Below are 16,591 nucleotides of genomic sequence, written 5' to 3' on the forward strand. Positions count from 1 at the left end.
GCTTTTGGAGTAGCCCCCCAAAATATATAATCACAGAATCGCTAAGGTTGAAAAAGACCTCCGAGATAATCCAGTCTCTCGTATTTCCCACTAGCTCACGCCCCTTAGTACAACAACCCCTTGGAAAGACCACTCATGACCAGCTGGATGTGTGCACTGTGGCACAGTGCCAAAGGCTTTGTTGAAGTCTAGGTAGACAATGTCAACAGCCTTTCCCTCAGTCACCAGGAGGGTCACCTCATCATAGGAGATCAGATTGGCCAAGCAGGACCTGCCTTTTGTGAACACCTGCAGGCTAGGCCTGATCCCCTGGTTATCCTGTATGTGCTGTGTGATCCCCCTCAAGATGATCTGCTCCATAACCTTTCCTGGCACCAAGGTCAATTAACAGGGCTGTAGTTCTCCAGATTCTCTTTATGATGCTTCTGTTAGATAGGAGTCACATTGGCAAGCCTTCAATCTTCTGGGACCTCTCCAGAGGACCAGGAATGGATCCTCAGGTGGATCCTATCTGTCCCCATGGACTTGTGACAGTCAGGTGGAGTAATAGATCTCTAACAGTTTCCACCTGAATCATGAGTGGTTTATTCTGCTCCCCCCCTGAGACATCCAGATCAGGGGTCGGGTACCACAAGAATAACTGGTTTGACTTTTAAAGATGGGCATAAAGAAGGCATTGAGAACCTCAACCTTTTCCTTTTCCTTATCCTCATCGGTCACATTCCCTGCCACATCCAGTAAAGGATGGCAATTCTTCTTAGACCTGCTCTTACTGTCACTGTATACTGTATATAAAAAAAGAATTTTTTTGTTCTTTTTTACCCCAATAGCCAAGTTGAGTTGAAGCTGGGCTTTTGCCTTTCTGATTTTCTCCCTGCACATCCTAATAACTTCCTTGTACTCTCCTTGAGTTGCCCGTCCCTTCTTCCAGAGGAAGAAGATTCTCTTTTTCTCCTGGAGCCTCAGCAAAAGCTCCCTCTTCTTCCCTGCTGGCATACCTTGCAGCACAGGAGGATAGCCTGCTCCTGTGACTTCGAAGACTTCCTTCTTGAGGAGTGACCAGCATTCCTGGACCCCTCTACCCCTCAGGACAAAATCCCAAGGGACTTTCCCTACCAGCATCCTGACCACTTTGAAGTCTACCCTCCAGAAGTCCAAGGGAGCAGTTTTGCTGCCCGTCCTCTTGACTTCACCAGGAATTGAGAACTCTGTCATTTTGTGTCACTCTGTCCAAGACAGCTCCCAACCTTCACATCTGCCACCTGTCCTTCTCTGTGAACAGCAAGTCTAGCAGGGCGCCTCCCTTGGTAGGCTATCTTACCAGCTTCATCAGGAAGTTGTCTTCCATACGCTTGAGAAACCTAGACTGCTGCTTCTGTGCTGTATTGCCAGCATATATCAGAGAAGTTCAAGTCCCCCATGAGAACAAGGGCAGGTGATCACACAGCTTCCACTAGCTGTTTATAGAACACCTTATCCATCTCTTCATTGTGGTTAGGCAGCCTTTATCCTTCGTGCCTTGTTTAAAGCCTACCCAACGAGCGCTGCCAACTCCTGGGCTAAGGTCTGTTTCACCCTTTGAAACAGGTGAGACACATCCACAGCCATCGGGCCAGCTGCTGAGTAAACTGCCACATGGTAAAAAAAAAAACCAAAACTCTAGCATTATAGTTAATTCGTATCAGTAACAAAACTTATTTCAATCTTTCATTTTTTAATTAAAACAAACAAAATAAAGAGGGCAACAAAATAATAAAGCTACTGGGATATTTGACCTCGTTTTTGTGAAATTGATGCATCAGTGTGGTTCATGGAAGTGATTGCTGCTCTTAGTGAGCTTTTCCAAGGTGCTCATCAGATTTTGAATGAAGTTTTACTCTTCCTGTGCTTCATCTTTGAAAACAGTTGTTCACAACTGGTACCTACTACCAAAAAGTGGTGATGTGAATGAGGCATGATTGTGAAGTGAGGAATAATTTGTCTGGTAAGAGAGAGCTGAGAGACATGATCAGATTTTTGAGCTGAATATCTGATTGCAGCTCCGTACATTAAATTTGATAATTTTCAGGTCAATTGAAAGTAGAATCACAAATATACAAAAAATTGCTCATTTTTTTGTTTTAGAATTTGAGAGTACGTATCAAGATCACTTTATCAAAATGGAAAGCATGGCTGAATATTTTTCGGTTTGCAGGACTGTGGTTGGCCAAAATATCAAAATATATGGAATTATTTCCCATGGCATGAGATAGCATTGCTCTGCAGCCTCCCTGTGCCCTGCTTTTAGCTGAAGCAGAGATAGCACCACAGCAGTGTTTGGTTATTGTAAGCAGTGGATATGTGCCTGGGGCAGGGCCACTCAGTGGCGAAGAGCTTCTGCCCTGATGGTGTGGGGCAAGGGGTGGGTGCAGGACAGAGCTGTGTCAGACTGTGTGTGGGCTGTGGGTTGGACGTGGCTGCCTTAGCAAATACAGAAATCAAAGGAAATAATCCATCATCTTGAAACTGGTACATGTGGTTGAGGGAAGGAGGAGGCTCACTGCTTTTGTGATACTCAGTGGAACAGGCTGCTTAGCTTTAACACAAGCAAAAACCCCTGGTTGTGTTTTTGCTATTACCTCATTGCACTTTATAAAACGAGCCTGATCCTGTGAATTATTCCAGTAAACAAAAGGCCATGGTTGTCATGTTATGCATCTGCCTGCAGTCGAGGGGTGTTACACAGTGGAAAGTGCAACAGTGACAGCAAAGCATCAGGCTGCAGCAAGTGAGGATTCACTCAAACACAACGGCAGGGGGCACAGAAATAAAGGAAAGAAACTGGTAACCTTTGGAAAGCCTCAAGTATGCAGGAAGCTCCAGAGGGACGCCCTCACCTGCACAGCCAGTTCTTAAATGAGGTCTGAACTCATGCACCTGAGCTCCCCTGGGTTAGCCTTGCCTTCCCACCAAGTGCTCAAGCACTGTTTCAAGCCGTGACAGCCATTTCCACTACAAGGGTCTAATGCCCATCTTGGGCAACAGGTACCAGGGCCCTAGAGCCAAAGGAAATCAAACTGCTGCAGGGGGCATGCTGGCAATGTTCTGTGAAAACAGGCCCCTTCCCCTCCCCCAAGAGGGCTCTAGGCTGCTATCTCAGGAACAAAAGGAAAGTTTATGTCTTCGGAAGAGTGGGCAAGCTACTTGTGACAATCACAATTACATAGTGAAGCTGTGCAGGAAGAAAATCAGAAAAGCTGAAGCCCAGCTGGAACTGAACTTGGCAACTAAGTTGAAGGACAACAATAAATATTTCATAAATACATCAGTGGTAAGAGGAGGACTAGAGAAAAGATAGAAAGATAGGAAAGATGATCCTGGTAGCTACAGACCTATCAATCTCACCTTGGTGCCTGGGAAGGTTAGGGAACGGATAATCTCAGGAGCCATCATGGACCAATTGAAGGTCAACCAGGGGATCAGGCATGTGAATGGGTTCATGAATGGTGCATCCTACCTGACAAACCTGATTTTGTTTATGACAAGGTGACCTGCGTAGTGGATGAAGTAGTGGCTGTCGATGTGGTGGACTTCAGGATGTCCTGGATGTTGATGTCCTGGACTTCAGGAAAGCCTTTGACACTGTCCCCCACAACATTCTCATGGAGAAGCTGGCTGCCCATGGTTTGGATGGGTGTACACCCTGCTGGGTGAAGCACTGGCTGGATGGCCAGGCACAAAGAGCTGTGGTCAGTGGAGTTACATCCAGTTGGTGCTGGTAACGAGCAGTGTCCCCCAGGGCTCGGTACTGTTTAACATCTTTATTAACAATCTCGATGAGGGGATTGAATGCACCCTCAGTAAGTTTGCAGACAACACCAAGTTGGGAGGGAGTGTTGGTCTGCTAGAGGGGAAAAGGGTACTACAGAAGGACCTGGATAGACTGTATCGATGGGCCAAGGTTAACTGTGTGAGTTTCAATAGGGCCAAGTGTCGGGTCCTGCATTTTGGTCACAACAATCCCAGGTGATCCTACAGGCTTTGGGAGGAGTGGCTGGAAAGCTGCCTGATGGAACAGGAACTTGGTGTACTGATGGGCAGTGGGCTGAATGTGAGCCAGCAGTGTGCACAGGTGGCCAGGAAGGCCAATGGCATCCTGGCTTGGATCAGGAATGGTGTGGTGAGCAGCACCAGGGAAGTCATCCTGCCCCTGTAATCAGCACTGGTGAGGCCTCACTTCGAGTGCTGTGCAGTACAGAAAGGACATGGAGGTGCTGGAGCAGGTCCAAAGAAGGGCAACAATGCTGAGAAAGGGCTTGGAGAATATGGCCTATGAGGAGAGACTGAAGGAACTGGGACTGTTCAGTCTGGAGAAAAGGAGGCTGAGAGGAGACCTGATTGCTCTCTCAAATACCTGAATGGTGATTGCAGCAGAGCAGGGCTGGTCTCGTCTCATTGGTGACAGGATGAGGGGAAATGGCCTCAAGTTGCACCAGGGGAGGTTTAGGTTGACTATCACGAAAAACAACTTTGCAGAAAGGGTTGTTAAGCACTGCAGTGGGCTGCCCGGGGAGGTGGTTGAGTCACCATCCCTGGATGTGTTTAAAAACCATCTGGATGTGGTGCTCAGGGACATGATTTAGCAGAGGGTTTTTAGGGTAGTATGGTTAGATTGCAGTTGGACTTGATGATCTTTAATGTCTTTTCCAACCTGAGCAATTCTATGATTCTATGATCTCTGCCTGCCCACTGCAAGGTTGCTGTAGAAGTGTGCACTTCCTGTGATTGAAAGAGTTAGCAAGGAGGGTCCAACTTCCTATGCTGCAGGTTTCCTGCTATAAGGCCTGTGTGGGGGGTGGGGACAAGAGCTGCTGGGGCAGAGCTGGCACGTCATTGCAGTGCAGCATATGGGGGATGTGTGGCTGGAGAGCATTGCTGCCCAATTCCCTGACCAGCCTGCAGGGGTTGTGGGGACCATCTACTGCTGACTGGCCAGCTCTTTTGTTACTCTGCCTTGCTTTCTGCTTTGGGCTCAGCAGAGTGTAGTAGGGATGTTTTCCAGCTTCTGGAGCTGATAAGAAAGGGGAATCATGGGCTGTGAGCTCACTGGTTGGCATGGCTCCATCTGTGGCTGTCTCTTCAGCTGCTGTCTGCACCTTTGACTGGCCTGGCACTGTAGGTGCAGCTCAAGGGCTGGAGCTGCTGGACCTGGTGTATTTTTTGTAGAGGATGAGGAATACTAACAAAACAGTAGGTAGGGGAGTGTTTCTTCTATTATTGTAGGAGATGCAACTTGTTGAGCTCTCAGCAGTCTGACATTCAAGAAACTGATAGAAATCAAACTGAGTCAGCTTGTCTTCTGTGCAGTTCCTCTTTGCAGGGAAGACCCTGTCTGACTCATCCTGCTGCATTCACCCGTCCTTGTTTCTTATCCATACCTTTTCACTTTGTCTCATCTGAGACTTTTGTCTACTTTGCTGTCTTATTTTTCCACCCAAATAAATCTTGCTTTTATTACATGTGAAATGGGCGGTACTTCTTTCTGTGCTGATGGGCAGAAAATCCTGATAGCCTTGAAATCAGAGGAGAAATAACCTACCTTCTTTCAGTTTCAGTTTGGGGCAGCTGGGCAGCCTACTGCAGGAAACATCCAGCAGGCTCTGCAGAGTGTGCAATAAAGAGAAATCTGAATATTTTCTGTTCCTAAGCAAATCTGGCAAGCGTGTGTAGGTTCAGACTTCTCAAAAGCTCAACGTGTGCTCAGATTTGTGTGGTTTTACAAAGGAACAGTAAAAAGTTCAATAGTGACACCAGCACAACTTCCATACTGAATTTCATGTCCTTGTTTCTGAAATGTGAAGAAGAGTTTCTTGAAAATTTTTAGAATTCTTTGAATATAATTAAGGATCATGTTTTCCCCATGTGTTCTTCTTGGAAACAACTGAGTCATCTTTTTCCAAAAAATCTGGTGGGAGCAGTGTGTGCAGTCATACTCCAAAGAATTTGTGTTTTTTTTGTTTTTTTTGTTTTTTTTTGCAAACTTGGAAGTAACTGAAAATGTGGTCTTAAAACAGGAAGTGTTGACCTGCAATAACTAACAAAGTGCATTGATGGCAGTATGAGTGGGAAAACAGCCAGTAGGTACGAGAGCCAGAAATTGCTAGAATTAATTTTGTTCTTCAACTTTTAGTATTTTCCTGTGTGCTCAGTGGACACGAACAGAAAGAGATCCTATAAACACTGTAACCAAGTGCATACGCACATCGCTCTGTGTACAAGCACCTGGCTTTGTGTCTCTAGCACTAGTCTTGCCTTTTTGAATTTTTTTTCAGATTTCTTTTTCTCTTATGCATTAGATGTTGAATTTACATTTTATGTACAGCCTTTTCCACTACTTAAGCAGAAGGGAATAAAGTTGTCATTGTGAGCAATACCACAGATTCCTAATAACTAAGCTAAAAAAATAACTATTATTTTGAGTTTTGCTTTTTTTTTCCTCCTCTAAGCAAGGCAAGCATTAGAACTTCAGGAAACTGAATGTTTATCCTGCCTCTGATTCTTATACATGAAACCAGAAGTTTGTAAGTACTTATTGCAAGACTTGTACTTGGTCATTACGTTCACTTCTGTTTTTGTCTGGGTGGCATAGCATGCATTAGTTTTTCCAACTTACTGTAGGTGTTTTTACAGGTCTTTACTAATACTGTGCCTGTTACTGCATAGAATAACAGCTATGTTAGAGTTTGGACACAAACCAGCATAGGCTTTGTATTTACAAAACAAATCCAATCTGTTAAATCATGAGCAATAGGAATACGATAGATACCGTGGACAGCCACTTTATAGAAAATACTACAGTTAAGAAAATCAGTTGAGACAAAAATATGTCTCTGGGAGTTGCATTTTGAGGAAAATGAGTCTGTTGCCATCAATTGTTAGCAATGAAAAAGCAAGGGAATCCCCTGTGCTCCTGCTCTCCCAATAAATAAATCGTTGTGTTACACTAAATGATAAACTGTGTAAGTACAGAGATATTTACTTTTCTGTAATCCAAGGTAAATATTTGGCCCAAGACTGTAAAACTGTAAATCTATTTACTAAATTATTCCTCTAACAGAAATAAGTAATGAAGTTGATTGTATCTCCCATGTTATTACTTCACCGGGGGAAAATTCAGTCAGGGTAGTATCTCAGTGCTTTCCAGGCTCTGCTTATTTAAATACGTTTTCAGTTCACTTTTTAGTAACATTGGCTAGAAGGCTGGCTGTGGAGCTCAGATGGGGCTGTTCAGACTTAATCTTGCATTTTCTCAGCCTTAAAGGTCATCCCTTATTTCAGTGGTTGTGATGTCAGTGGGGAAACCCGGCTGCACTTTTCTGTTCTTGTGCAAAGGTCTCAAACGTCAAATAAAAGCAAAACACTTAGAAAACTTAGAAAAGGCTTCTTAGCCTTAGAAAACTTAGAAATTACCCACAGGTTCTTAGTGACTCCTAACCAAAACCATGTTATTTCATCAGCTCTTGCTTGTATGTGAACTTGTTTTTTTTTTTCTCAGTTGCTGTTTCTTTCACTTAGTTTGTTTTCTTTTTCAGCTGCTTGTTAGGGGAAGCTGTTGTTGTTCTTCTGTTTGATAAGTGATGGATGCCACAAACTAGTTTGAGAGAGGACGAACCAGAGTGTCCACCAAATTTTCCATAACATTTTGTATTAAGGTTTAGTACCGTTGTGTGCTTTCTTCAAGGCTGATCCTGACAGTATGTCAGATTATTTTTCAACACTTGATTCTTTACAATATTTATGAGAATTTTTCTTGAATCTCTGCTTTAACATAGGAGGACTCTGCTACAGAAATTAATAACTTGAGATGTCAAAAGTTTGTGGCAATACTAGAAACTGAAGCCAAATTTTCTGAATGTGTGAGATCATGGTGTTTGATCCTTACCCTTTAAAGACATGTCGTCTGTGCCTGCAATGGGGGTTCCCAGTCCACATCATTACTGTATCCCACTAAGAAAGACTGTTGTGACTACCTCTAGGGGTTGTAACTAACCACCTGTTGATTTTTAGGCTGCTAGTTATATGATTGATGAGATTGTTTAGGAGGAATCCCAGTAGTTCCTGATAGCAGAGTTGTGAAAAAATTCCAGAGTACTGATTGTCCAAATTGTAGATGGCTTTTTACCTGGTCTCTGAGATTCTGATCCAGATACTGCTAGAGATGTCTTTCACTGATGCTGTTTGTTGTACCATACAGCCCTGGCTTCTGTACGAAGAACAAATGTAGCCTTTCAATGAGTAAATCATTACAGTACTTTCATCTTTTGTGGAAAATTGTCTATCACAGAGTAGCACTTAATATGAGAGATTACTTGCTTAAGGTCATGCATTAAAGTCACAGAGACATTAAGCATCACATAATGATGTTGTGGAACTGAATGAATTGGAGAGATTGCTGCTTGGTGATATTAATTCCCAAGCTGTGTGTTAAGTACTGCAATACTAAGTAGCATAGCAGCTAGGTTTTGCCATGGGTTTGCCTCCAACACACAGCCCTGATATGAGACTTGATTTTGTTGTCATGCATTTTAGACCCAGAGCTATCTCTCTTGAGATTCAATATTTAAAATGACTGCTGGCTTCAGCAAAACTACATATCTTCATGGGGAAAGGACTGTAACTACTGAGTAGGGTAGGTATAATTATGAATGTTATACATATGAACTGGTGTGTTATGTCTTTCTGAATGAATGAGAGCTTACAACAAGTTGTTGGGTAAATCTCTCTTGCAATACTTAAATGAATAGTAAGTCTGTATGGCTGCATGTTTTTTATCGCTCAGACAAAGTCCCAGACAACCCAAGTGGAAGTTTTGCCCGTAAAAATAAATAATTGATAAAAGTATGTTTGGGTTCATGACACTTCAAATATATTGCTAATCTATTGTTGCACGTCCCAAAAACTTACTAAGCTTACTGTTGTAATCAAAGCTCGTTCTGTGAACAAGCCTAAGAATGCATTATTGATTACAACTGTTCAAATCCAGTCAAGGGAAGCTGACATACCCCTTCTCTATGTCTTTAGGAGTGTGATTTTTCCTACTTTTTTCCTGGATAAAGTTGTTCATTGGTCTCTGCTGCTTTAGTATTTTATATGCAAAGAAGATCAGAATTCTGGCTCCCCTCCACCTCATTCAGCCAGAACAGAATTTATACAAACTACCAAACTTCTGCTTGTGAAACATTGCTACACACTGCATTAGATAGCTCTGGGCTGGAAAACAGCCAGTATCTTTTGCAAAGTTGAAAAGTTTGTGAGTGAGAGGCTTATGAGGGGCAGAGGATATTCAAAAGAGAACTTAGCTGGAGCACCTCTCCTGTGAAAACAGGCTGAGAGAGCTGGGCTTGTTCAGTCTGGAGAAGGCTCTGGGAAGACCTCATTGCAGCTTTTCAGTACTTGAGAGGAGCTTATAAACAGGAGGGAAACCATCTTCTTACGCAGTTTAATAGTGATAAAACAAGGGGGAATGGTTTTAAACAAAAAGAGGGGAGACTTGGCTTAGATATTAGGGGAGAGATTTTTCAGTCAGCGGGTGGTGAGGCACTGGCACCGACTGCCCAAAGAAGCTGTGGATGTCCCATGTCTGGAGGGTGCCCAAGGCCAGGCTGAATGGGGCCCTGGGCAGCTTGATCTAGTGGGGGGCAAGCAGCCCGTCTTACAGCTAAGTGCCGGGGCAGCTTTAACGTTCCTTCCAACCCAAGCAACTCCATGATGAGCACAGTTATCATTTAATGGGGTTGTCATGCAGATGAAGAGCTCCTGTCTTAGATCACTCTGTGCTGCAGAGTCAAGGTAATAAATCACCCCAAAAGCTTGAAAGCCCTAGAAGCCTAAAAACAGAATACGAGAACATGTGAAGATAGTGAAATGAGGTAGCACTAACAATATACAAGCTAGTAACAGTTTTTAATTGCTGCTTTGTTTGATCAAGTAGACATTTTGAATAATTTTGTGTTTATTCCAGCTATTTGTCAGATCAGATAGCAAGCCTACTTAACAAATAAAAATGTCTCCAGAATTCTGTCCAATCTTGAGGCTATGGCTAAGTCTGAGCTCCCAAATGGAACCTTTTCTGCCTTATTCTTCTAATTGTTTTGAAAAAGGGTGCCAAATAGAAAAGCTTACCTAAGTTTAAATCTTATTTTGTATAGACATAGCTGACCATGTGAAGCAAGAGTCTCTAGTCTCTCAACAGCTTTGAAGTTGTATTGGTTCTGAATTGGTTCTCATTCATTTCTTCTCTCAGAGGTTAAGAAAAGGTAACAAAACTAGCTGTTTTTTAATCATCTTTAAAAGTTACACCTTTCAAAGCAGATTTAGAATTAGCTTTGCTGACTGATTTTGCTTTTTAAACAAAAGATTATGGAGATTCACAGAAATGCTTTATAAACTCCAGTGGTAACTTTGGTCTTGCTTTATTTTGTTAGGCAGATTGTTGTTTATGCAGGCTTCTCTGATGGTAGCTCTTGGAAAAGGTGCTGTTAGCCATCTTTCACTGCTTTCTCTGTCTATGAGAACTGGAGATACTGCAAAGATTGAAGTTCTCTGCGTTATTCACCAAGATCTTTTTACTCTCTTGTGCTGGAAGGAGCATGAAACCACGCAAGCACAACAAGCTATTAGAAGCAGATTTAGTGAAATTTAGGGAGGAAGCGATCGTTTGCACATCCTTCTAGGAAATCTTCCCACTGAACACTAGGGGGCATTTTACCAACATACGACGAACGCAGCGCAGTTGCCAACGATCGGTGGGAGAGTGGCGTCAAGGCCCTTACAAAGCAAGATGTTGTGATGGCAGGGATAAGGCAGCAGAAATCGTCGGGCACTTTATAAAAATCTACTCCCTTCTTTCCCTCCCCCCCCCTCCCCCCGACCCTCCCCCAGTTCTTACTTACATCGACACGCAAACTTGTAATGCTGAAGCTAGTGCAAAGGAAAATCGTCAAAGCATTACGGTTGGAAAAGACCACAGCACAACTGTCTTCAATTTTTATTAAAAAATAAACCCAACAAAAACAAACAAACAAACAAAAAAACAACCCAAAACCATATGACTAAGTAATAACAAACTTGTCCCAAAGCCTGTATGCTTTAAAGAAACATAACAACTTTGTAAAAACTGAAAAACTGACCACAGTTAAAAACTTAAAAAAATCTGAAATCTGTCCAACTTCAGATTTCTTATATAAAAGAAATATATTTTCATGTTTAATAGTGTCCTTTCTTTACAGAAACAACTGCATTTGAATACATATGCATAAAGAAGTAACTGCATATATTGCTGCATGTAAAGTGGCCTGTTGGTTCACCAGAAGTTGATGAAGAGAGAGTCCTTGTGTAGGTGCAACTCATAAAGTGAGTAGACCAGCAAAGCCTGGAGTTCACTTGTGAGCTCTACCAAATCCAACAGCTCTTTGCTTTCTGGGTTAAATGCTTCAAGATCTGTCGCACAAGAGAACAATTGGCTGAGAGAAGTACATTTAAAAACTCCGCCTCAGCGATACTGTGATTTCCAGATTGCAGTGGAAGCTGTGAGATGACATTTTTAGCCTCTTCATCGCATCTGAGAGCAAGAGTCAGTTCTGCAGTGCCTGAGAGGGACGCACTTGAATGTTGTAACTCGTCAAGAAAGGCCCATCTGCATTGGTGCATAAAAGGCTCTTCATGTGCAGAGACACTGGGAATATGGTCAAGCATTTGTAGCTCTTCTTTTTTGCCTTTCACATAAAGTTATCTTTCAGTTTGTCCACAAAATTCTCACTTTGGCTGCCACTGTTTTGCACTCTCAACAGACTGTTTATACTTCTTGTACAGATATGGGCAATGGACAGATGGATGGATGTTGGCCAATATCTTGTGTTGGCTGTCCTTCTACTTTTTCATATGTAGAATGTCTTTCTAAATAAAATTTCTCACTTGGGAGATATTTTTCTCCAGAGTTCCAATAAAGCACCTTGGTTGTTTTCTGTACTAGCAAAACTACATCTGTAATTGTCATTCTGGTCAGCAGTGGTATCTTCCAGAGTGATAGGCTTTGGCTTCTTTCCACTGCTTCCTTTCAAGTTTTCACTGTGTGTCTGGCATCTGCAGACCTCTGAGTCTTTGGCAGCTGTTTGCCCTTCCTCCCTTTTTCATCTCTAACTTTGAGAAGCACAACATTGCTCTCTGTGGCACTTGCTGGCCGACTGGAATCCACATGCAGTTTGATTGTCACACTTGAATCAGTCACCTATGTAGCCAGTGGTTTGCAATTCTTTTCACCAGTTCAGATGCCCTGGGTCTCAGTAATTTGCTATTGGCAGACTCTATGTTGTTGGGTCCGTCTTTGTATGTCTGACTGGTTTCAAGGTTTGGCTGCCTTGTGCCAAAGCAGAACTGCTTCATGTTGTCCTGCACTTTGCTGGAAGTCAGAGCGGAGCTGTCAGTCTCGTGAGCAGCCTTCCGGAAGGCTGGTGCGTTCTGGAGGGCTGCTTTCTCTTTATCTGGCAGATAAGTCATCTTTCCTCAAGCTGAGCATGGCCAAACTCAGGGCTTGCTGAAAAATTATAGTTTTCATGCAGATTGCTATTTCTTCCAAACTCAGGAAGATTTTGTGCTGAGATGCCTGTTCTACCTTGTGCTTTGTAGGGTCTGTTAGCCTAGCTGCTGCTCTGAGCAGCAAAGCCAGCTCTCACTAAACTGGCCTTGCTTTTTTTTAGAGTCTTGCTAGTCCCACAGAAGCTCTGGGAAGAGGTGCTTGTTGCTTTTGGCTGTTGTTGCTGTGGCCGGAGCCCTGGCGCAACTTCAGAATATTATTGCTGGCTGCAACCTCATAGTGCATCTTTCAGCCCATCTCCAGGAGCTCTGGAGCCTACCGTGCTCCTCATACCGTGCACCTATGGGGTGATGACTCTACTCAGCCATCCTTCTCTTTACTATGTTGCTGAGGTGCTCTTGCTTTACTAGTCAGTGTGTTCGGGGCTCTTCTGGGACCCAGTTCTAATGCTCCAGTTTCCTTATTTGTTTCTTTTTTATCTGTCTTGTGCTGCCAACTGTTCTTTATGTTTTTTTAAAGGAAGCTAAGGTAAGGAGAAATGAAAAATAACTGATCCCTGACTTCATTCCTTTTTGCAGATTGTCTCTTGGTCATCTGAATGGTGCTTTGCAAACAGCAGTTTCTCTCTAGATACTTCAAACTTCAAACCGCTCTTGTCTTTTCCAGCTGGAGTAAGGTTTTTGGATCAGGGTTTAGAATTTAAAAAGAAATGGTAACAATAGGTTGTTACTTCTCCCAGAGTAAATTATGAGATCATTCCCCTCTGGTTTGCACATGTTTATCTTTGATTTTTGTAATTTACACATGGTCCAGTGTGATAACTCTTAGCCTACCTCTGCCAAACAGGATAAAATCCCTTCACTTTTAATTTTAGTTATTTTCTTGTCATCTAAACTTTAACTGCAACATTGTCAGTTCTAGCCCATCCTTTTATTACGACTGTCATTCTATGCTTTCATGTCATGTTTTCCAAAAGGAGCTTGTGGAAGATAAATACTAATGGTCTACTGGCAGTGGTAGGTGCTGGCTAGCAGTTACATGTTTCAGTCTCTGTGAAACAGATCATTCAGGGGGGGATGACCTTCAGCACTGCTGGCTTGGCTTGTAGTCCAGAGTCTTACTGGAGTTGATCAGAGCTGGAGCCGGGACATCAGTGGCTCTAGTATCATACTCATTTTTTTCTACACCTGTGTGTTAAGCAGTTATCTCTTTTTTACATCCACCTTTCTGTATAACACTGCCACTTATTTCATCTCTTTCTTGGTCTCCTTTCTTTAGCTCCTGTGCTTAGATGACAGAAGAAACTTGTCCTAATTTTCTCCTCATATGTCTGGTTTGTTTCCATTCAGCAGACTGTCTAGATGTGCTTTTTATACTGCACAAAGAATCTGTTCAGTTCCTTTTTATCAAGATGTATTGTGCAACAGATATCTTGAGGAATTATTGTTTGCCCTTTCTTATTGTTTCTTTTAATCAAAAATAAGTTACAAGGTTGATATGTATATTCTTTATTCATGTAGAGGAAAGCAGTTTTTCCAGGCATCTGAAATATCTGAAAATGCTTTGAGTCTTACAGTGACCTATACGTACACTATACCTATGGCACAATAATATTTTGAGCTGAGGATTTTGTTTGGATATTTATGCACAATTTTTTTCCTAAAATATGTTTATGTTCAGCCTGAAGAATGGTGTTCTTTCTGTGATTCCTAGGTGTAATCCCTGAACTATACAGTGCGTAAGTCAATGGACCAGGGATTTAAAAATAAGTCATGGAAGACTTCAAATCGAAAGATGTATCTAGCTGTTCTATATATTGAAACAATTCATTTTTCTTTTATAATTCTGGCTGTATATTTTCTATTCCAAAGCTGATGTTAAGTGGCTTACACTTCCTGCAAGCCCTGGAGAGAAAAAAAAAGGCTTGTAGTAAAGTTTTGAATGAGTGATTGTTATCCTCTGCAGGTGAACCCAGTGCTTTTCTGACACCACCACAGTCTAGAAATGTTTGTGGAAGTGTAGTGTAGTCGTGCTCAGTGCGCACATATAAAAAAGATGAGAGTTTTGGTGGGTGGACTGTTCAATGGGTGAAGAACCAGCTGCAGGACCAAGCTCAGAGAGTGGTGGTCACTGGCTCAATGTCTTGGGTGAAGATCCCCCCCAAGGGGGCAGTGGTGGGCCTGATACTCTTAATATCTTCGTCAGTGACATTGACAGTGGGGTTGAGTGCACCCTCAGCAAGTTTGGTGATGACACACCAGAGGGATAGGATGCCATTCAGAGAGACAGGCTGAGCAGTGGGCCCGAGTGAGATTCATCAAATGCAAATGAAAGATCATGCACTTGGGTCGATGCAACCCTCATTACCAATACAAACTGGGGGGTGAAAAGATGAAGCACAGCCCTGGACCTGGCGGTACTGGTGGATGGGAAGCTGGACACGAGCCAGCAGTGTGCCCTCCCAGCCCAGAGCCAACTGTATCCTGGGCTGCATCAAAAGCAGCTCGGCCAGCAGGCTGAGGGAGAGGATCCTGCCCCTCTGCTCTGTGCTGTGAGACCTCACCTGGAGCACTGTGTCCAGGTGTGGAGTGCTCAGTACAGGAGAGATGTGGGCCTCTTGGAGAGCGTCCAGAGAATGGCTACGAAGATGCTCCACAGAATGGAACACCTCTCCTATGAGGAGAGGCTGAGAGAGCTGGGTTCAGCATGGAGAAGAGAAGCTGTGAGGTGACCTGAGAGCGGCCTGTTGGTGTCTAACAGGGAGCAACAGGAAAGAAGGGGACAGACTCTTTATCAGGGTCTGTGGTGATAGAACAAGGGGAAATGGTTTCAAGCTCAAAAAGGGCAGATATAAGGAAAAAATCTTCTACAGTGAGGGTGGTGAGGCACCGGAACAGGTTGCCCAGTGATGTGGTTGATGCCTGTCCCTGGAGACTTTCAAGGCAAGGCTGGATCAGGCCCTGAGCATCCTGATGGAGCTGTGGTGTCCCTGTGCATTGCAGGGGAATTGAACTAGCAACTCTAAGGATCCTATGATTCTATAATAAACAGTTCACTCCTTGTGAGATTGCATCATAAATGAATAAGATGGTGTGAGAGCAAGGAAGTATTTTCTGTTTTCTGCTGGGGAAGCTGAGGCTCAGAATTAAACAACTTGCCTAAGAGCAGGAGGGCTGACTTGCCAAGAGCCAGATTCCAGTCTCCTGAGTCAGGGCCTTGTGCCTTATCCACAAGACCAACCTTTCCCTTGTAGCATTTCCTTTCTCTCCACCCTCTTTTGAGGGAAGGAACAGTAGCATTGTTCTATGTCAAACAAATTTAAAGCATAATACAGGAACGGCTGGGACAACTTTTGAGTTTATCATTAATTTGGAAGCCATGACTTTTCTTGGAATGGCTTCTGCATTGGAACCCTCCTCAGCAGGAGCAATAACCACAAAAGCTTCAACCACCAAAAGACCTGTCTTTAAATAAGAGGCTTTTGAGATTAAAAAAAAAAAAAGAAAAAAAATTAAAAACAAGTAAAAAAAATAACAAAACCACTCAACATGTACTTAAAACAATAAAAACTTTTCAAAAGGCACGGGAGATTGGAAATTACTATTCAGGGGAGTGCGTGAGACATGAAATGCGGTGGTCAAGAAAGCAGGACTTCAACTTTGTTCCATAAGTGGTCAAGGTACATATATTTTTTAATTTGTGATTTTTATTCATAGTACATAGTGGTACCAGGAGAGCCTAGTTCTGTAAGTACCTTAGTGCCTGCTTGCCTACTTAATCAGGCTGGTGACAAGGGGCTTATCTTTGACATGTCAGATAGCTGGGAAGAGAAAATAAAGACTGAAGTTTGCCTTTGCTGCTGCATTGCAGAGCAGGCTTCAGCAGACTTGATTGGGCAATGCTTGTGCTAAGCACCACTAAAGGCTATCATGTTGACAAGTATCCTGTCAGTCACTCTGTTTTCTTTTGCTGTAGGAATTGAGTGGTTTTTTGTTTTGGGGGTGGTTTTTTTTTTCTTTT

This window comes from Lagopus leucura, unplaced genomic scaffold (assembly GCF_019238085.1).
Source record: "Lagopus leucura isolate 7727_CA_CO unplaced genomic scaffold, USGS_WTPT01 Super-Scaffold_73, whole genome shotgun sequence".
In the NCBI taxonomy this organism is placed as follows: Eukaryota; Metazoa; Chordata; class Aves; order Galliformes; family Phasianidae; genus Lagopus; species Lagopus leucura.